This window comes from Pteropus medius, unplaced genomic scaffold, assembly GCF_902729225.1.
Source record: "Pteropus medius unplaced genomic scaffold, Ma_sr-lr_union100, whole genome shotgun sequence".
Lineage (NCBI taxonomy): Eukaryota > Metazoa > Chordata > Mammalia > Chiroptera > Pteropodidae > Pteropus > Pteropus medius.
The window spans coordinates 2,821,750-2,843,908 of NW_024346771.1; the positions used below are offsets into that span (position 1 = coordinate 2,821,750).

The window sequence follows — 22,159 nt, forward strand, 5'->3', positions numbered from 1 at the left end:
CAATTATAACTTTTCACCTACTTTGATATCTATTAATGTTTGCATCATTCTGAAAACGACTCATCATTCCTATTTAACTTTAATTCTCACTTTCAAATGCAGTGTTAAAATAATGGACTTTTGCAACAACAGCCTTAAAGTGAAAAATTATAGGATGTTATTTAATTACATGTCTATACAATAATTTAGATAAAAATGGAATAACTGAAATGATGAAAAGAGATAAAATGTGTCTAATAAATTTATTTTTAGCTAGCATTAATTTCTTTTCCTATTATAAAATAAATTTAAATTTTTAACTTTTTTTTCAGAAATGTAGTAGAATTTTACTAACCACATAAACAATGTTTCTGGAAGAAAAAAATCCACTATTCTAAAATTTTGGTGACAAAAACTTTGTCCCAGATAAAATCTGCTAGCAAAAATACTTTTAAAATTACATATGAGACTTTTGTATGTTTATGCTAAATTGATGACTCTAATTCTGTATTATAACGCCAAAAGAAGAAATTTCAACACTTAAGAAGTTTGCTTACTTATCATTCCCTCTCTTGAGTTGCTTACTTATGTTTCTTTCTTTTTTTCTTGTGCACAGAAATTTATTTATTAATTTATTTTGATTAAAATTATTGAGATGACATTGATTAACAAAATTAATTAGGTTTCAAGTGTACAATTCAACAATACGTCATATGTAATTATATTGTGTTCACTACTCAAAGTTAAATTTCTTTCCATCACCATATATTTGACCCCATTTACCCTTACCTATCTCTCATCTCCCCCTACCCTCTGATAACCACTAAACTGTTGTCCATGTCCATGAGTCTCTGTTAGTCTTGTTTGTTTGTTGCTTTCAGTTTTATATTCCACATATTAGTGAAATCATATGGTTTTCGACTTTTCTGTCTGACTTATTTCGATTAGCTGATAATCTCAAGATCCATCCATATTGTCACGGACGGTGGTATTTCATCTTTTCTTATGGGTGAGTAATATTTCATTGTATATGTGTACCACATCTTTATCCAATCACCTATTGAAGGGCACTGTGGTTGTTTCCATGTCTTGGCCACAGTAAATAACACTGCAATGAACATTGGGATTGCTGGATCACATGGTAATTCTATTCTTGTTTTATTGAGAAACCCCCATACTGTTTTCCATAGCAGCTTAACCAATTTATAGTCCCACCAGTAGTGTATGAGGGTTCCTTCTTCCCCACAATCTATCCAATATTTGTTACTCCTTGTCCTGTTGAGGACAGCCATTCTAACAGGTGTGAAGTGATATTTCATTGTTGTTTTAATTTGCATTTCACTAATAGCTAGTGAAGATGAGCATTTTTTTCACATGTCTGTTGGCTATTTGTATGTCTTCATGGGAGAAGTATCTGTTCAGGTCATCGGTCCATTTTTTAATTGAATTTTTTTTTATTATTATTATTGTTGAATTGTATGAGTTCTTCATATTTTGGAAAGTAGGCTATTACTGGAAGCATTGTTTGCAAATATCTTCTCCCATTCAGATGGTTGCCTCTTAGCCTTGTTGATGGTTTATTTTTGCTGTGCAGAAGCTTCTTAGTTTGGTATAGTCTCATTAATTTATTTTTGCTTTTGCTTCCCTTGCCTTTGAGGTCAAATTCATAAATCCTTTTAAATCCATGTCCGTAATTCTAGTACTTATGTTTTCTTCTATGCAATTTTTTGTTTGTTTGTTTCAAGTCTTATATTTAGATCTTTGATCCATTTTGAGTTAATTTTGGTGTATGGTGATAGATAGAAGTCTAGGTTCATTCTTTTGCATGTGGCTTCCTAGTTTTCCCAGTACCATTTATTGAAGAGGCTTTCTTTTTTTGGCTTCTCTGTTGAAAATCATTTGACCAAACTACTGTAGGAGTTTAATTCTGGACTCTCTATTCCGTTCCACTGGTCCATGTGTCTGTTTTGCTGCCAATACCATGCTGTTTTGATTACTGTCACTTTGTAGTATAATTTGAAGATGTACAGAGTGATGTCTCCATCCTTGTTCTTTTTTCTCAGGATGGCTTTGGCAATTCGGGGTCTTTTGTGCTTCCATACAAATCTGATGATATTTTGTTCTATTTCTTTATAAAATGCCGATGGTATTTTGATTGGGATTGCATTAAATCTGAATATTGCTTTGGGAAATAAGATCATTTTAACTATGTTGATTCTTCCGATCTACGAACACTTTCCATTTCTTATTGTCTTCTTCAAATTTTTTTATTATTATTTATTATTATTATTTATGCCTACAGCACCTGGTCTTCCTAGGTGGTCTCCCATCCAAGTACTAACCAGGCCTGACCCTGCTTAGCTTCCGAGATCAGACATTGGGCTTGTTCAGGGTAGCATGGCCATAGACCATGGACCGTGGCTCCACTGGGGCGTGAACCCAGGATCTTCTGCGTGTAAAGCAGATGTGCTGATTTGTACACTATGGAACCATGTCTTTCTTCAATTTTTTTTAATGATGTCTTATAGTCTTCAGTGTATAGGTCCTTCACATGCTTCATTGGGTTTATTCCTAGGCATTTTATTCTTTTTGTTGCAATTGCAAAAGGATTTTTTTTCATTTCTTTTTCTGCAAATTAATTGTTATCGAACAGCAACACTATAGATTTTTGTACAATGATTTTGTATCCTGAAACCTTACTCTACTAGTTTATTATCTCTAACAGTTTTTGGTGGAGTCTTTAAGGTTTTATAGAGAATCATGTCATCTGTAAAAAGTAACAATTTGATTTCTTCTTTCCCAATTTGGATGCCTTTTGTTTCTTTCTCTTGTCTAATTGCTTTAGGTAGGGCTTCCAACAATATTTTGATTAACAGTGGTGACAATGAACATCAATGCTATGTTCTTGATTTCAGAAAAAAAGATTTCAGTTTTTCATTATCAAGCAGGATGTTAGCTGAGAGTATGTCATATATAGATATATTGCCTTTATTATGTTGAGATATTTTCCTTCTATACTCACTTTATTAAGTGTTCTAATCATACATGCATGCTGTATCTTGTCAAAGGCTTTTTCTGCATCTATTGATATGATCATATGATTTTTGTTTTTTATTTTTTTATGTGGTATATCATATTAATTGATTTGTGTGTTAAATTGTCCCTGTGCCCCTGGAATGCAGCCCACTTGATTATGATGTATAATCCTTTTAATGTAATGTATTTTATTTGCTAGTATTTTGTTTAAGATTTTGCATCTGTATTCATAAGAAATATTGGTCAATAGTTGTGTGTGTGTGTGTGTGTGTGTGTGTATGTTATCTTTACCAGGTTTGGTATTAGGGTAATGTTGGTTCATAAAAAGAGTTAGGAGGTATCACCTCTTCTTCAACTTTTTTGGAAAAGTTTGAGAAAAATAAATATTAAATCATCTTTGAATGCTTGGTAGAATTCACTGGTGAAGCCATCTGGTCCTGGACTTTTACACTTTTGGTAGTTTTTTGATAATTGTTTCAATTTCCACACTGCTGATCAGTCTATTCAGATTTTCCAATTTTTCATGATTCAGTCTAGGAAATTTGCATATTTCTAAGAAGTTGTCATTTCTTCTAGGTTATTGAATTTGGTGGCATATAATCTTTCATAGTATTCTTGTATGATCTTTTGTATTTCATTGATATTTGTTATAACATCTTTCATTTCTGATTTTGTTTTTTTGTGTCCTTTTTCTTTTTTCCTTAGTGAATCTAGCCAGGGGTTTGTCAATTTTATTAATCTTCTCAAAGAACCAGCTCTTTGTTGCATTAATTTTTTCTATTGTCTTTTTATTCTCCATTTTATTTAATTTTGTTCTAATTTTTATTATGTCTTTCCGTCTGCTGACTAGGTTTCATTTGTTCTATTTTTAGTTCTTTTAAGATGCAAAGTTAGGTTGTTTATTTGGGATTTTTTTGTTTGTTTGTTTCCTTTTTCTTTTTTCTTTTTTAACATCTACAGTACCTGGTATTCCTAGGTGGTTTCCCATCCAAGTACTAACCAGGCTCAACCCTGCTTAGCTTCCAAGATCAGACGAGATCGGGCATGTTCAGGGTGACACAGTCGTAGACTTGATTCCTGAGATAAGCCTGTAATGATATAAACTTTCCTCTTATTACTGCTTTTTTTTAATCCCAAAGTTTTGATATATTATATTTTTATTCTCATTTGTTTCTATATATCTTTTGATTTTTCCTTTATTTTCTCTATTATCCAGTTTTTCTAGAAGTAGCATTTTGTTTAATCTCCACATATTAGTTGGTTCTTCCCACTTTCTATTTACAATTGACCTTCAGTTTCAAAGCATTGTGGTTGGAGAATATGTTTGGTATAATTTTAGACTCTTAAAATTTGTTGAGGCTAGTTTTGTGTCCCAAAATTGTGGTCTATCCTTGATAATGTTCCATGTGCGCTAGAGAAGAATATATAATCTGATGTTTTGGGATGAAAGCCTCTATAAATGTCAATTATGTCCCATTGGTCTGATGTATCTTCTAATAACATTATCTCATTGATTTTCTGCTTGGATGATCTATCATAGCTGTCAATCGAGTATTTAGGTCTCCTCCTATAATTTGTTTTTGTCAGTTTCCCCCTTTAGTTCTATTACTAGTTCCTTGATATATTTTGGTGTTCCCTGATTAAAATCATGTTTATCAATGTGTTATGTCTTCTTGATGTATTGTCCCCTTTATAATTATGAAGTATTCATCTTTGTCTCATTGCCTTTTTTATCTTGAAGTCTATTTCATCAGATATAAGTACAACTATACCCTCTTTTCTCTGGCTTCCATTTGCTTGGAGTATCGTTTCCCACCCTTTCACTTTGAGTCTATGTTTGTCCATGCAGCTGAGACGTGTCTCTTGAAATAGCGTATGATTGGATTTTGTTTTTTGATCCAATCTGCTACTCTGTGCCTTTATATTGATGAGTTCAGTCCATTTATATTTATGGTGATTATTGAAATATGAGATTTTCCTATAACCTTTATATATATATATTTGTAGCGTGGTGTCTCAATTATTTTTTGTCCCTGTGTTTCTCTCTGTTATTTTTATTTGGTGGTATTTTATGATTTTTCCTTCTGTTTCCTCTTGTTTTATGTTATGCGTCTCAGCTCTGAATTTTTCTGCATGGTTACCATTAAGTTTATGTAAAAGAATGTTTTGTATATACAATAGATCTTTTTCTTCTGTGTGTGTCTTAACTCCAGTCACTTTTGCAGATTCAGATTTCTATTCCCTCTCTTTTTCTGTTTTTGCTATCTCACATTATTCCTATTTTTGTTGTGAGTTCATCAGCAACTGTTGTCTCTTTTTTAAAAAATTTTTTTGACCTTTAACAATTATGTAATATTTCAGTTTATAATACCTTTTTTTCTTTATAAAGGTAGCACTTTCCTGTTTCTGTCTATCTGTTAGTCATCTTACTCATAGTTTTTTTTTTTTTTTTTTTTGTCTTTTTGTTTCAGGTAGAATGGCCCCCTTCAGTATTTCCTGTAATGTAGGCCTTGTAGTGAAAAATTTCCTCAGCTATTGTATGTCTGAAAAGGTCTTTATTTCTCCTTCATATGTAAAAGAGAACTTTGCTGGATATATTATTTTGGCCAGTAATTTCTCCCTTTCAGTGGTTTGAATATTTGGATCCACTCTCTCCTAGCTTATAAGGATTGTCATGAGAAGTCTAATGATTATACAATGGGTTTTCTTTATAAATTATCATCTTTATTTTTCCTGGCTGCTTTGAGAATTCTTTCTTTATCATTAATTTTTGACAGTTTTAATATAATATATCTTGAAGTAGGTCTTTTTAGATTGAGATAATTAGGTGTTCTGTTTGCTTCTTGGATTTATGGGTCCAGTTCTTTCCATAGTTTTAGGAAATTCTCATCAACTGTTTGAATAGGTTCTTTATTTCCTTCTTCCTCTCTTCTCCTTTTAGTATAGCCATTATTTTTATGTTGCTTTTTTTGATAATGTCAGATAGTTCTTGTAGAGTTCTTTCTTTCTTTCTTTCTTTTTAATCTCAAGTCTCTCTTCTTCCATTTGCATCATTTTCAGCTTTCTATCTTTGATATCACTAATTCTTTCCTCTATCTGGTCAGCTTGTTATTCCAGTCTTCATCTCTTTCACTGAGGTCTTCCACTCCAGATGCTCTATTTGGTTCTTCTGTAGAGTTTTAGTTTCTTCAGTAAAGTATTCCTTGGTAAAGTATTGTTCGTTGATTTAGTTTCTGAGTTTATTGAACTATTAGAATTTTCTTTCTTCTCTTTGAGTTTTATCATAATTGCAATATTGAATTCTCTGTCTTTTAAATTGTGTAATCCTATATCTTTAAGTTTATTTTCTGGAGAATATTGATTTTCTTTCTGAGTTGACTCGTCACCTCGGTTGTTCATGGTGTTTGATGGATTATTTCTCTGCCAAGGCATTAATGGGAATGTACTCTGCTTTTATGTATATATAATATATATAATATATACACATTGTTATTACTATTATTATTATAATTTTATTATTAATCTCTCTTTAGTAAGTTGATTAGAGGGATTTGTGTGTGTGTGTTTCAGTAGGTTGTGCCCAAGTCTCCTGGATTTCTGCTTCTGGTGAAGAAAATGCCTTTTATTCTCTGGAGAGGTGTGTGTCTCTGTGATTAAGTCACCTCATTTAAAAGGCTCCACCTCCATGGGAGAATGTGAAGAACAATGTCTATCTGATCCTCTGAAGAGCCCCTGAAGTCCTGGTACTACCCCCAAAGTCAGATGCAGTTCTGGGGCCTGCTGCTAGCTCTGGGAGATTGTGGGGAAGTAGCCAGGATCCCTAACTAAGCTTTCTGCCTGGCAAAGGTGGTTGCTAAAACATAGCTGTTACCTCTTCACATTCTCGGTCTGCCTTGTTCACTGGGCTCTGCCACACGGAATATGCTGATCACTTAGGCAGGACTACTCAGAGGCTTCAAAGAGTATAAACCACCGCCTACTTCTTCCTTCCCCCATGACTTGCAGGGAGCTCCTGGCTGCTTCACAGAACCTGTCTCCAGCATCTTTCTCCAGTCCTCTCCTTTTCCTCCTCCCTTTCCTCATTGACCCATCTTCAGATGCCCTGATGTGCACATCTCTCAGACATGCTGGGCTGGGTGTTCTCTATTGGATTTTATCTGTTCAGTTTGTTGTAATTTCAAGAGGAGAGATCAGAGGAGATCCCTCATGCTGCCATGCTTTTGATGCTACTCTCTTACATTTCTTTTGTTTGCTGTTTTGGTTTTTTTATGTCTTTACTTAATGAAATAGCAGTAAGACAGAAATGATAATGGGGTGTTTTGTAGCAGATAATTCAGCTGTACATATAAGCAAAATAAAAGGAACATGGTAGATATGAGGCATATCGTGCCTTCAATTTGAATGTTGTTCAATAGCTGACAAACCCTTAAAAATCAGACCATATAAAATATTTAAATATTTTAATGCTAAAAAAGATTGAAAAAGCTGTTGCGATCAGAGTGAGTACAGTTACATATAGTACAATGTTGTAACTCTAATATTAAAATGTGCATGGATGAATTTTGAAGCTTAAAGCACACAATTGCAGTTTAATCTCTATATAATCTGAGTATTCCTTTTAAAATCCTAAACTGAATGAATTCACTCATGTGCTCAAAACCATTCAGTGACTTCCTGCCGCATTCTGGAATAAATACTTTCCTGAGTTTTCATCTGTACCTCGCCCCACTTCTCTGACTGCTTTTCTCCCTCTCTATATGCCAGCCACTTTGGACCTCATGTATATTTTTGAACACACAACATCTCAAGTCTCAGGGACTTTGTCCTAACTATTTCTTCTACCTAAAAGGTATTTGTTGGTCATGTAAACCAAGAGCTCAATCATTTATTTTAGTCTTTAGTTTGCTCCATCATGAATACAGAAACCACTCTAAACAATTCTAACCAAAAGAGATTCAATGCAAGCACATGGTTACAGAAAAGATGGAAGGGCTAGGAGAACAAAACAGAAAGTATTCGGGTATACCCCAGTGTCAGTGTTGAGTTGATCGAGAAGGGAAGGTTTTGGTGGTGAGATGCCCAGTTGGAAGAATGTATAGGAGACCAACATGAGAATGAAATGGCAGGCACCGACTTTATTTTGGGGAGTGCGCTTCTGCTTCTGCTCTTCTTCTGCTTCCCTTCTTGTGCTCCCCTTCTGCTCCATGGGGACCACATGGCTTCATATATATTAGAATACAATAGTGGCATTCAGCCACACATGCGTGATACAATAGCTGAATTATGTTTACATATTTTAGGCCCAGGCGCCCTACTACACTAATGTAATATTCTAAATCCGGGGTCCTATTCCTAGCCATGAGCCTGGATCACAGCCAGACCTGGGACTAGCCAGGCCTGGGACACACACCCAGAGATTAAAACTTGTTGCTATCTGTATCATGTAGAATACTGCTCCCAAGTCCCTAAAGATGTCCATGTTCTAATTCCTGGAAACTGTGACTATGCTCTATGAATCAGCAAGGGGGGTTAAGATTGTAGATAGAAAGAAAAATGTTAAGCAGCTGACCTTAAAACAACATAATTTTCTTGGATTATCCTGATGGGTAGACTGCAATTACTTTGGTCTTTATAAGTGAAAGACGGAGGCAGATGAGTTAGATTCATGAGATTTGTTGATGTTACTCTGTTGACTTTGAAGATGGAGGAAGGGTAAGCATACCAAAAAATATAACAGCCTCTCAAAGCTGGAAAAGTCAAAATCCAGTTCTGCCTTAGAGCCTCTGGAAGAGCACAGCACTGCTAATACTTTGCTTTAAGTGTGGTGAGAACTATTGTGGACTTCTCATTTCCAGAACTATAAGAAAATACATTTATGGAGTTTTAAGACACTAAGCATACAATAATTTGTTTCAGCAGCAACAGGAAACTAATACACTACCCTAGAGCCTATAAATCCACATGTTCATCTGAGCTGCTAATTAGGTTAACCATGTAAATATCTGAAAAAAATTCAAGACTTATTTTCTTATTTATGATAGTTTCGATTATTATAGGTTGGTTCACATTCACTGGGCTTTCACATTTATTTTTTAGCATTTTAACCTCCATCTATATTTTTTCTGCTTTTTAATCTATTATTTTATCCCTGCATTCTCTACAGTGTTAAATGTGTAAATTATTTTTTTCTAGACATTTTTTGGTGGATGCTCATGGCAAACCCAAATTTATTATTTTAAAATAAAACATTAAATTCTAAAAAGAAAAAACATTGTATTTATTTTTTTACTCTTCAATGTCTCATAAACAGGCTGCATTCCTCTGTATCTCTTATTTTGGTGAAAGGCCTTCTATCACATTGGGCATTTTAAAATCAAAAGCCATATTCATATTTCAACGTATTCATCATAACCTACTGGCTATTTTATGTCCTGACTACTTTTTGACTTTCTCCCTTTCTCACTGTCTGAATCATGTTGACTCCTACTATGTTACTTTTGGCTAACTTGTCTTGCCTGGACTATTACTTTTCTTATTTCTTATAGTGACTTTCGTATGCAGTACATAGTTTTTATTTTTGCTGTCTCCATCTTTTGAACATTTTTCTCTTTTTACATTTTGATAGAATCTCACATCGTAAGTTCCTCCTTCAAAAGGTAGAATCCAAAAGCCACTATTTCCTACTCTCCCATGGAGTTAGTATGCAGACATATAACCTAGATTCTACCACTCAGATACACATGGATAAGACTTTAGTTGCGAAGTAAGTGGTTATATGTCTGTTATTCTGTAAGAGGTGGCGGCATAATGACAGGTTATTTTTTTGCAGAATCTTAGGTTGGTCATTAGGGAAGATTCCATCAATAGCCTAGCTTGTGGTGTAGTTCTGAGTATCTCTCTGGGAAATTTAATCTCAAGTCTGTTTCTCTAGATATTTCAATGTTTCTATGAGCTAATGTCCTTTAGCAAATTATTTTGCTGATTAACTACTCATAAATATACAGAATTATATTTATGTTCTACATAATAACTAGAATGACCTTTAAAAGTGCAAATTGAATTCCAGTGCCAAAACTCATCATGTTTGAATTCCTTCAATGACACCCACCAGGATGAAATCCTGGCTCTTTTAAATTATATACGAATTTTTCTATTCAGCCTTGGTTTCTTTTTTTTTTTTTTTTCTCATTGCATGCTCCATATCAAATTTTACAACTTCAAGACTTGCTCATGATTCTATCTAAAATATCCATCTCCCTTCTCCCAATCACTAAGTCCATGCTGATATTCTAAAACTCAAATCAAACATGATCTTCTCCATATGGCCTTCAATGTCTTTACCCCACCTCTCTCTAAAATCCTGTTTTGGGCAAAGTATCATTCTTCTGTGACCTCATAGCTCCCTGCAAAGTCCTTTACCATAATACTCTCTTCATTATATATAATTGTCTGTGTTTATGCTTCTCCCCTACTATTTCTTGAGATCTTTGATAAAGATTGAAAATATCCATACCAGTTAAATTTGTGTATTTCCCACATCCATCTAGCACTTACTATTTTATACATTCATATATGTTTAAGTGATTCTGGTATGAGTATGAGCATAACTGTATATAATTTAATTGGAAATATACTTATCATTAGAACAGGGAGAGGCTAGGATGGGGAAAAACTTCCTTTTTCTAAAGGCAGAAGTAAGTAGAGACTTTTTTTCTTTTAAGATGCTTTATAGGAAAAAAAAGTATATGAACAAACAAATTTAGAAAATATTGCAGAGTGCATCCCTTATTGGAAATTTATGATATTCATTGGAATATAAAGGTTTTTAGAAATCATACAGTATCAAAAATGTACAACTTTATTTTTTCATTGTAGTACTACATACTAACAGGTTGAAGAAATAAGGTTCTGAGGGATATAGGATGAAAAGTAATGTACAGGTGAAAACAGATCCAGCAGGTTTCTCGCTATTATTTTGTCTGTCATTTTTAATGCTGTGGGTAGTAGAAGTCTCTTTTAGTAATCCATTATATTACACCTTTTCCAATGTTCAGAAAACTGCACTTTAAATGTTTTTTACATGAAAAAAGAGCATAGTGATTTTATCCCTGATCAGAATCAATGGTATTGCCAAGACTGAATGAAAAATATTTGATGGTAATTTTTTTTCTTCAACCCATTTATTTCAAATTGAATTTTCAAAATAGACCTATGCAGCTGTCAATGATTCTTATTTTAATACTGATTTGACTCAATGTCAAACAAACCAAATAAACAGGATTCTAAATCAAGGGAAGTCAAATTAACAGACAGTAAAATTGACATCCTTGAAGAATAATTTGTTTTAAAATGATGACTATCATAATTTTTATGAGTCTGTATATTACAGCAGAAATTGTGTCTCTGTAAAGACTTGATTTCTTACCAAAATACCATTTAGATCTATTTTTCAATATAACTATCTATGAAAATGTAGCAATTTTGTTTGAAATTCTGTGTAGAAACACAGCAAGTTTCATATAGTTATTAACTTTACTGTCTCATACTAGAGATTGCTAATTGATTCTTTTCCCATGTGTCTTCATTTTAACTGGGAAAAATGGCCACCCAGAATAATATATATACTTACTTTTCTTGTAACTGTATGTGAAGATGTGACTACATTCTAGCCAATGGGATATTAACATTAAAATAAAATTAATATTTTTTTCAGCTTTTAGACTTTCATTTGAAGAACCCTACGTACATTCCTATATCCTAAATACATATACTAGATCGGGAAATTTGCACTATGAGGATAAAAATCATAGTATAGAGATGGCAAATGAATAAATTGGAAGAATACAGGCAGTAGTAGTTGTTTTTTTTTTCTTCTTTCAAAAATGGACACAGTGATATTTCAGGTATCAAATACTGTCCTAGAACTTGTTGCCTGTTATGGTTGCCACTCTCCATAAAGAGGCAGAATGATTTCCCTTTCCCTGGAAACTGGGTGAGAACAGAATGTGGTAAAAGTAACATTGCAAGACTTCTGAGGTTAGGTCGTAAAATGAAATGCAACTTTTACCAAGTCTCCTTCCCTCCTGGGACACTTATCCTTAGAACCAGGACCCCTTGCTCTGAGGAACACAAGTGAAAGAACATCATGGAGAGGAACAACCACCAGATTTATGACTAAGCAAGGTTTAAGATGAATTCAGCCCCCAGTTTCTGAATCTTCTGGCTGACAACCTCAACACTGAAGCAAAAACACATTATCCCATTCAAATTCCTCACCCACACAACATGAGCATAATGAAAGTTTGTTTTATTCTATTCTGCTATATTTTTGGGTAATTTTGTTACAGAGCCAGGTAAATTGAAAACCAGATTACTGGGAATTTTGTGAATTAGTGCTGCCAAACAAAACCTGAAATGAATAGCTCCGAAATTTAATGTGAAAACTAGGTAAACATTATCATGTTTAAGCCAGTCTTAGTCAGGGTTTTGTTTTATTTCTTATTTATAGTTGAAGTTAGTCCAACTTTTATTCATGATCTTTCTCATGCTCATGGCTACAATTTCCATATGTATATCCATTACCCAAATCTCTGTCTTGAACCCAGAACTTGCCCATGAGTTCCAGATTTGTACATTCAACTGTCTACCAGTGATCTTTACCTTCATGCCTCATAGGTTCATCAGATTCAACATATATATCTCTACTCAAAATCATTAACATTTTTCCACAATTTGATCTTTTTATATTCTGTATTTTAGTTAAAGGGATCATCAAATACCCAGTTAATTCAAAAAATAGGTATTCTTTCTTTTCTCTCTTTCAGACATACAATTGTCCAACTGTCCAGAATCAAATTCTACTTGCTGTTCACTAAAATGTTTCCTCCTTTAGTATAGATTGCCCATTTTGTAGTTCCATTTATTATTAGTTATTTCCTTTCCCACATCATTCCACAACTATTTTTCTGTAGTAGCTTCTCTGCTTATACTATCACCAATCCATTCTCCATTGTGCAGCTAACAAAGATTTTTCCAAAATGAAAATGTAATCAGATCAGTTTTCTTATTATAGAGCTCTGGCTTACATCTCACATTTTATATCTCATCATACTTCCAGCAATAGAGAACCAAGGCTACTGTAGATAATTCTCTGTATCATCCTAGCACCATTTTTATGCATTGACCACAACATGTAACTTAGTGTTCCTTGTTTCTCCCATTATAATGTGCTATCTAGAAGATGTTAACTGTAACTTTTTCCTCTATATTTTCTAGCTTAATTTCTGGTGCATTAAATACACATTAAATATTATTGCAATAAATATTTTTGGAATAAACAAACTACTGAGCAGCCTACTGACTTAAAATTAGCAACCATTTTCCACTCCCCCCCCACTCCATCAATAAGAAAAAATATTGGTGTGTTTTTTTTTGCTTACACAGTATTTTTCTTTATTATAAAATTTACTTTTGTTGTAAGTGTCAATGTATATGACAATGTTCATTTATTCAATCCAGAGCAGAGGCAGGTTTACTGGGAAGTTAATGAGGCTTAGGATTTAGGGCCACATAATTGCATAACCTTTTCTAAAATCATGTATGTGTGTGTGTGTGTGTGTGTGTATATGTATATGTATATATGTATATGTATATACATATGTATATACACACACACATATATATATTTACAATTTTTATTATTAGTTTCAAGTATATAGTACATTGCTTAAACATTTATATAGTTTATGGGACAATGCCCCTGATTGTTCTTTTTCTCCTCTGTCTCTACACTTAGTCATTACATTAATGCTAACTGCATTCCCTATGCTGTGCTCCCCATCCCCATGACCATCTATCAACTAATAATTTCTATGTCTTTAATCCTTCACCCCTTTCTCCCAGCCCCCCAACTCCCCTCTTCTCTGGTGCTCATCAGTTTGTCCTCTATATTTGTGAATCTGTTTTTGATTAGTTTGTTCTTTTTGTTCCTTAGATTCTTCATATAAACAAAATTATATGGTATTTATCTTTCTCTGTCTGACTTATTTCACTTAGCATAATAACCTCTAGGTCCATCAATGTCACTGTGAATGGTGGGATTTCATTTTTTTAATGATTGAGTAATATTCCATTATATATATGAACCACAACTTCTTTATCCAATCGTCTGTTGGTGGGCATTTAGGTTGCTTCCATAGCTTGGCTATGTAAATTGTGCTGTCATGAAGCTAGGGGTGCATAGATCTTTACAAATTATTGTCTTGGTTTTCATTAAATAGCCAAAAGTGAAATCGCATACCCATGAGTCAAAAAGCATACCCATTTTTAATTTTTTGAGAAACTTCTAGACTTTTTTCCATAGTGACTGTACGAATTTGCAACCCCTCCAACAGTGTATGAGAGTTCCCTTTTCTCCACATCCTCACCAGCACCTGTTGTTCTTTGATTTATTGATGATAGCCATTCTCACAGGTATGAGGTAATACCTTATCGCTGTTTTAATTTGCATTTATCTGATAATCAGTGACCTTGAGCATATTTGTATGTCTATTGGCCATCTGTATTTACTCTTTGGAGAAATATCTATTCATGTCTCCTGCCCATTTTTAGTGGGATGGCTTGTTTTTTTTTATTGTTGATTTGTATGAGTTCTTTATATATTATGAAAATTAAGCTCTTATCAGATATATCATAAGTAAATATCTTCTTTCATTCAGTTGATTGCCTTTTTATTTTGCTTATAGTTTCCTTTGCTGTGCAAAAAGTTTTTAGTGTATTATTATTATTTTTTTTATTTTCCTTGCCAAAGCACACATATCTGAAAAGAAATTAGTAGTAGCAATATCAGAAAGATTACAGCCTATGTTTTCTTCTCGAAGTTTTATGGTTTAGGGTCTTACATTTAAGTCATTAATCCATTTTGAGTCTTTTCTTGTATACAGTGTAAGACGGTGGTCCAGAATCTTTTTTTTTTTTTTTTTTTTTTTTGCATATATCAGTCCAACTTTCCCAACATCATTTATTGAAGATACTGATGTTACCCCATTGTATATTCTTGGCTTCTTTGTTGTGTATTAAGTGTATAGTATGGATTTATTTCTGGGTTCTCTATTCTGTTCCATCGAACAATATATCTGTTTTTATGCCAATATCATGCTGTTTTAATTACTGTAGCCTTGTGGTACAATTTGATATCAGGTAGTGTGATACTTCCAACTTTGTTCTTCTTTCTCAAGATTGCCTTGGCTATTCGGAGTCTTTTATGGTGCCATATAAATTTTAGGATTATTTATTCTAGCTGCATGAAAAATGTCATTGATATTTTGATAGAGAATGCAATGAATCTCTAGATTTCTTTGGATAGTATGGCCATTTTAATGATGTTGATTCTTCCTATCTGTGAACATGATATATGCTTCCATTTAGTTTTATCTTCCTCTATTTCTTTTTATAAAGACATAATTTTCTGAGAACAGGTTGTTTACCTCCTTGGTTAATTTAACTACCAGATATTTCATTGCTTTTGATGTAATCGTAAATGAGATTATTAATTTCTCTTTCTGAAAATTCATCACTGGTATATAAAAATGTCACTGACTTCTGAATATTAATTTTGTATCCCTCTACTGAATTCATTGATCAGTTCTAACAATTTTTTGGTGTAATCTTTAGGGTTCTCTAGATTTAGAATCATGTCATCTGCAAATAACAAGAATTTTACTTTTTCTTTTCCAATTCGAATAAGTGTTTTTCCTCTTTCTTGTCTTATTGCTGTGGCTAAGACTTCCAATACATTGTTTAACAGGAATGTTAAAAGCAGGCATCCTTGTCTTGTTCCTGATCTTAAAGAAAACATACTTAGGCTTTCCTCACTGAGTATGATGTTAGTTGTAGGCTTGTCATATATGGCCTTTATTATGTTGAGGTATGTTTTATTTATTCCCATTTTTCTGAGAGTTTTTATCACAAATGGATATTGGATTTTGTCAAACATTTGTTCTACATGTATTGATATGATCATATGATTTTTATCTTTCATTTTGTTAATGTGGTATATCACATTAATTGATTTGCAGATATTGTACCAACCTTGCACTCCAGGGATAAATCCAACTTGATTATGGTGTATGATATTTTTAATGTATTGCTGAATTCAATTTGCTAATATTTTTATTGAGGATTTTTGCATCAATGTTCATAAGAGATATCGGCCTATAGGTTTCTTTTTTTTTAATGTTTTTGATTTTGGAATCAAGGAACTGGTGTCCTCATAAAAGGAGGTTTAAAAAAAAAATAGTTTGAGAAGAATAGGTGTTAATTCTTCTTTGAATGTTTGGTAAAATTTGCTTATGAAGACATATGATCCAGGACTTGTTTTTTGGGAGGTTTTTGATTACTGATTTGATTTCGTTAGCGGTAATTGGTCAGTTCAGATTTTCTGTTTCTTCTTGACTCAGTCTTGGGAGATTGTATGTTTCTAGGATTGTATCCATTTCTTCCAGATTGTCCAATTTGTTGGTGCATAATTGTTTGTAGTATTGTCTCATGATCCTTTGTATTTCTGTGGAGACCATAGTTATTTCTCTTCTTTTATTTCTGATTTTATTTATTTGAGTCCTCTCTCTTTTTAACTTGATGAGTCTGGTTAAGAGTCTGTCCATTTTGTTTAGCCATTCAAAAAAACAAGTTCTTGGTTTTATTAATCTTTTGTATTGTTTTTCTAGACTCTATTTCATTTATGTCTGCTCTGATCTTTATTATTTCCTTCTACTCACTTTGGTTTTGTTTGCTGTTCTTTTTCTAGTTCTTTTAAGTGTGAGTTTAGATTGTTTAGTTGAGATTTTTCTTGTTTCTTGAGGTAGGTTTGTATTGCGATGAATTTCCCTCTTAGGACTGCTTTCTGTGTCCCATAGATTTTGAGTCATTATGTTTTCATTTTCATTTGTCTCTAGATATCTTTTGATTTCTTCCTTGTTCCCATTGTTGGCCCATTCATTGTTTAGTAGCATGCTATTTAGTCTCCCTGTGTTTATTTTCCAATGTTTTACTTGTAGTTAGTTTCTAGTTTTATACCATTGTGATTGGAGAAGTCGGTTGATATGATTTCAATCTTCTTAACTTTATTGATACTTGCTTTGTATCCTATCATGTGGTCTATCCTGGAAAATGTTACATGTGCAGTTAAGAAGAATGTATATTTTGCTGCTTTGAGGTGAAATGCTCTGAAAATATCTATTAAATTTATCTGGTATAGTGTGTCTTTCAGGCCCATTGTTTCTTTATTGATTCTTTGCCTGGAAAATCTGTCCATTAGTTTCAATGGAGTGTTAAAGTCTCCTGCTCTGAGTATATTACTGTTGTTCTCTTCTTTCATGTCAGTCAATAATTGCTTTATGTATGTAGGTGCTCCTATGTTGGGTACATAACTGTTTACTAGCTTTGTGTCCTCTTGATTTATTGATTCCTTTATCATTATGTAATGCCTTTTTTATCTCTTATTATAACCTTTATTTTAAAGTCTTTTTTTTTTTTTTTTCCTGATATAAGTATTGCTCCCCTGGCTTTTTTTCATTTCTGTTTGCATGAAATGACTTTTTCCATTCCTTTACTTTCATTCTGTGAATGTCATTTGATCTGAAATGGGTCTCCTGTAGACAGCATATGCATGGGGCTTGTTTTCTTATCTATTCGGCTACCCTATGTCTTTTAATCGGAGCATTTAATCAGTTTACATTTGAAGTGATTATTGATAGGTACATATTTACTGCCATTTTATTATTCTTATTTGTTTTTTTCTTTTTCTTTTTTTAACCTTTCTTTTTTTTATGGTGGTCTCTTTAACATTTCTTGTAATACTGGCTTGTTGGTGATGAATTCCTTAAGCTTTTTCCTGTCTGGGAAGCTCTTTATCTCACCTTCTATTTTAAATGAAAGCCTTGCTAGATAGAGTATTCGTCGTTATAGATTCTTGCTTTTCTTAACTTTGAATGTTCTTGTCAGTCCCTTATGGCCTGCAAAGTTTCTGTTGAAACATCAACAAACATTCTTATGGGGGTAATCTTGTAAGTAACTAGCTGCCTTTCTCTTACTGCTTTAAGATTCTCTCTTTGTCTTTGACATTTGGCATTTTAATTATGATGTGTCTTGGTGTGAGTTTGTTTGAATTCCTCTTGTTTGGGACTCTTTGTGCCTCCTTGACTATATGTCTAATTCTTTTGCCAGGTTAGAAAAGTTTTCTGTCATTATTTCTTCAAATACATTCTCAGTCATTGGCTTTCTCTCTTCTCCTTTGGGTACTCCTATGATGCAGATATTGTTACACTTCATGTTGCCCCAGAGGTATCTTAAAGTATCTTCATTTTTTACAATTCTTCTTTCTTTTCATTGTTTTGATTGGGTATTTTCTGCTACCTTTTCTTCCAGTTTGCTGATTTTATCTTCTGTTTCATCCATTCTCCTGTTGAATTCTTCTAGTGTAGTCTTCATTTCAGTTATCGTATTCTTCATTTCTGTCCATTTCTTTTTGATAGTCTCTCTGTCCTTTTTTATGTTTATTATCTCTCTGTTGAGATTCTCATTGATCTCATCCATTCTCCCCCTAAGTTCATTAAGCATTCTTATAACTATTATTTTAATCTCTGTCTTTGATAAATTGCTTGACTCCATTTCATTTAGCCTATTTTCTGGAATTTTCTCTGTTGTTTCATTTGTGGCATGTTTCTTTGTTTTCTCATTTTATTAGCTTCTCTGTGTTCATTTTTATGTATTAAGAATATTTGTTTTGTCTCTCAGGTTTGGCCAGATGGCCTTATGTGGAAGGCGTTTTGTGTGGCCCATTGGCGTACTCTTCCTGATCCCCTGTACCGGAGGCTCTTGACATGATCTTTGTGTGGGTTGTGTGTGATCTTTTATTGTAGCTAAACCTTTATTGTTGTTAGTACATCAGTGGATGGGATTAACACTTGGGCTGACTAACTGTGGGAATTGGCTACACCCACAGGGTATGAATTGCTATGTGGGAGCTGCCCCCACTGAATGGGATTTGCCATAACAGGCTTATGTACTTGTTAAGACCACCCTTTGTGTGTACTGCTAATGGGACTAGTCAGGATTTGCTCTGTTGTGGTCTAGTGCCAGCCTCTGGGTACATCAGTTTTGTGGCCTTTTAGAAGGGGGTCCCAGTAGGCCAAGGTCAGCCATTGCCTTTGATTATTCAGGGCTACCTGGTGGGAGCTACAAAACAATATGTAGATGGTTGTTGCTTATGCTAGATCTATAAGTAAGTGGAAGAGACAACACTGTAGGCTGCGGTCTGGTTACCCCCCATCCCTGACCTAAGGCAAACGCCTAAGCTGTGTTTGAGAATTACTGAAGCTCATGGGTGTGAGTTTGTGGCCCACCACTAAAAGCTTCTTCCAGATAGATGGGCTTTATGTGGGCTGCACAAACTGAACGCTATTGTTTGCTATTGAATTCATAACCCAAGAAAAGCACAGGGTAGGACTGGTTTGCCTGGGAGCAGGCTTGCCACAGGTAATTTGTGGGTTAGGTGGAGCGACATCTCAGTGAGGCACAGGGCCATCAGGCCTATACAGCACCATATTTGCTGCCAGTTCTGGGACAGAGGGCTCCCACAAAGGTCACTTGTCACTGCAAGATCTACTGCTAGGTCACAAACCCCTGAGATCTGCCCAAGCAATATTATATCTCCTACTGCCAGCAGTGATCAAACCCTCACTATATTCCCTTAACTTTTCTCTCTTCACTGGTCGAGGTCTGTTGAATGTTCAGAATGTGCAGCTTTGGCTAGGGGCAAGGCAGGGACTGCTGCCTGTCAATGTGCTATGGGCACTTTGTGGATTGGATGAGGCAGGATTTCAGGGAGTCAAATGCTGTCAGGCCAATGTAGCCTCAGTTTACTGCAACTTCTGTGTCTGCGCATTCCTGCAGTAGTCACAGATTACAGTGAGACCAGCTGCTGTCTGGAGCCATAGATCCCTGTGATCTCCGCAAGATATATTGCAGCTTGTATAGATAGCAGTGGTCTGCCCACAAATGTTTTCTTCGAATGATGCTCACTGTGCTAGCTAAGGTCTGTTGCTTGTGCGAAATGAGCAACCCCAGAGAAGAGAAGGGCAGGGAGGTCTGCCTGTCAACGAGCCACAGGCACTTTGTGTCTTGAGTAAAGTGAGATCTCGGGGAAACAAGGGCCATCAGGCTAATACAGCTTCAGTTTGGCTGCAACTTCTGTGCCTGCTGTAGTCACAAATCACTGTGAGACCAAATGCCGTCTGTGGCAGTCCCACAGACCCCTGCAATCCCCCCAAACAATATTGCCACTCCCGCAGGCAGCAGCGATCTGCCCACAACTGATTTCCCTGAAATGAGCTCACTGTGCTAGATGAGGTCTATAAACCATGCAAAATACTTAACCCTTGAGAGGAGTAATGAGGAGATAGCTGACAGTCAACTGGCCACATACACTTTGTGGATTGGGGGAAGCTGGATCTCAGGCAGACAATGGCCATCAGGCAAATACAGCCTTAGTTTTGTTGCAACTTCTATGCTTGCATGTTTCTGCTGTAGTCACAGATCATAGTAAGACTAGCTGCTTATCTGGGGCAGTTCCACAGATCCCTGCGATTCCCCCGCCCCCATGAGATATTACTGCTCTTGAAGGCAGCAGAGATCTGCCTGCAACTGATTTCCCACAATGCCTGAGTGAAACACGAGACCCAAGGAAGGGGCAGGGCAGGGGCAGTTGTCTGTCAAGGGGCAGCCTGGGACAATTTATGGGTTGGGTGAGGTGGGCTCTCAGGGATACAATACAGCCTTAGTCTTGCTGTAAATTCAGTAACTATTTGTGCATTCCCACAAAAGTCACAGATCATAGCAAGACCAGCTTCTGTCTGGGATTCATCCACAGATCTCCCAGATCCACCCAAGTTCATGTTGATATCAGTAATCATCCTGAAACTATCCTCAAAATGTTGTGTCCAGAATAACCAACTTGAGTGCTCTTAACCAGGAGACAGTTTATTAGCTGGCGGCTGTCCTTGCAAAGGAGCAGCCCCGAATTGCCAAGATACAAGGTTTTTAAGCCCTAAATCCCATTCCTCATTCTGTCTTAAACACAAAGGTCCATCTTTCTCCTATTCACTACCTGTCAACCCACTGGTCAGGTGTGCAAGCGGGAAGTACAGCAGCAGAAAGCTTGTTGTTAGAATGTTATGTTCCTATGGGTGATTGCCTATGTTCCCATGGGCAATAGCCAGTGTTCCCATGGGCGATGGCCAAACAGTAATTTTCAGCTTATATACAATTGATTATTTTTCATGCCATGCAAGCAAGCAGGGTTACACAGGCTAAAAGCTCATTGTTACAAGTTTCATGATTAACAGAATGTGGTTAGGGGGTCCAGAAATTAGGCCTAAGTTATAGACTTCCTTTGTCCAGTTTCAGGTTTTAATTATTCTTTAACCCTTTCACATTTCAGCAGGCTATTACAAAAAAGCGTGCTCACAGTGCCGGCTGCTTGCTGGGAATGTTTGGCTCTGAAACAGGGCAGGGCATGGCAGGCACTGGGCAATAAGCCACCCAACCTCCAGCAATTTGTAGGTTGAGTGAGGTGAGGTGGGCTGATCTCCTCAGGCCAGTGCTGCTTCTGAATTGGTCTTGTGGGAGGTCTGTGGGCTTTTTGATCTTGGTGCATTGGGCCACCCCAACTAAGGCACAATAAGACTGCCAGTCCAGCCCTCTTTCAGGCCCTGGGTAATGAAATCTGTCCCAAAAGGATTTTGTGCGGCCCTCTGACCTACTACCGGTGCTCCAGGTGAGTGTCCTCAAGTCAGAAAGCTTGTGCATGGGCCATTAAAGGGATGTCTAGGATTTTAATTTCCTTCCATCTCACCCAAACAACAAGAATACCCTTGAATTTTTACAGTCAGCATTTTTGGGAACTCTTTCGTGAGCTGGAACCCTGGTCTGGGGAGCTCCCGAATGAGGTTAGGACACCTCTCTCCTTCAGGAGAGCCTCTGCAGCCTCGTTCTTCCTCTTGGTGTTCCTCTACCACCCATGGGTGCGGGTCCAGCCTGATTAGCAACTTTGCCCCTCCTACCGGCTTCGATGTGGCTCCTTTTTTAT

General features: G+C 35.4%; 2 pseudogenes; both read right to left on the bottom strand.

The window, feature by feature from the left end:
- Positions 1–2,272: 2,272 nt before the first annotated feature.
- LOC120613882 (uncharacterized) lies at positions 2,273–2,388 on the bottom strand (annotated as a pseudogene).
- Positions 2,389–3,966: 1,578 nt separating this feature from the next.
- Positions 3,967–4,085, bottom strand: LOC120613865 (uncharacterized; annotated as a pseudogene).
- Positions 4,086–22,159: the final 18,074 nt, after the last annotated feature.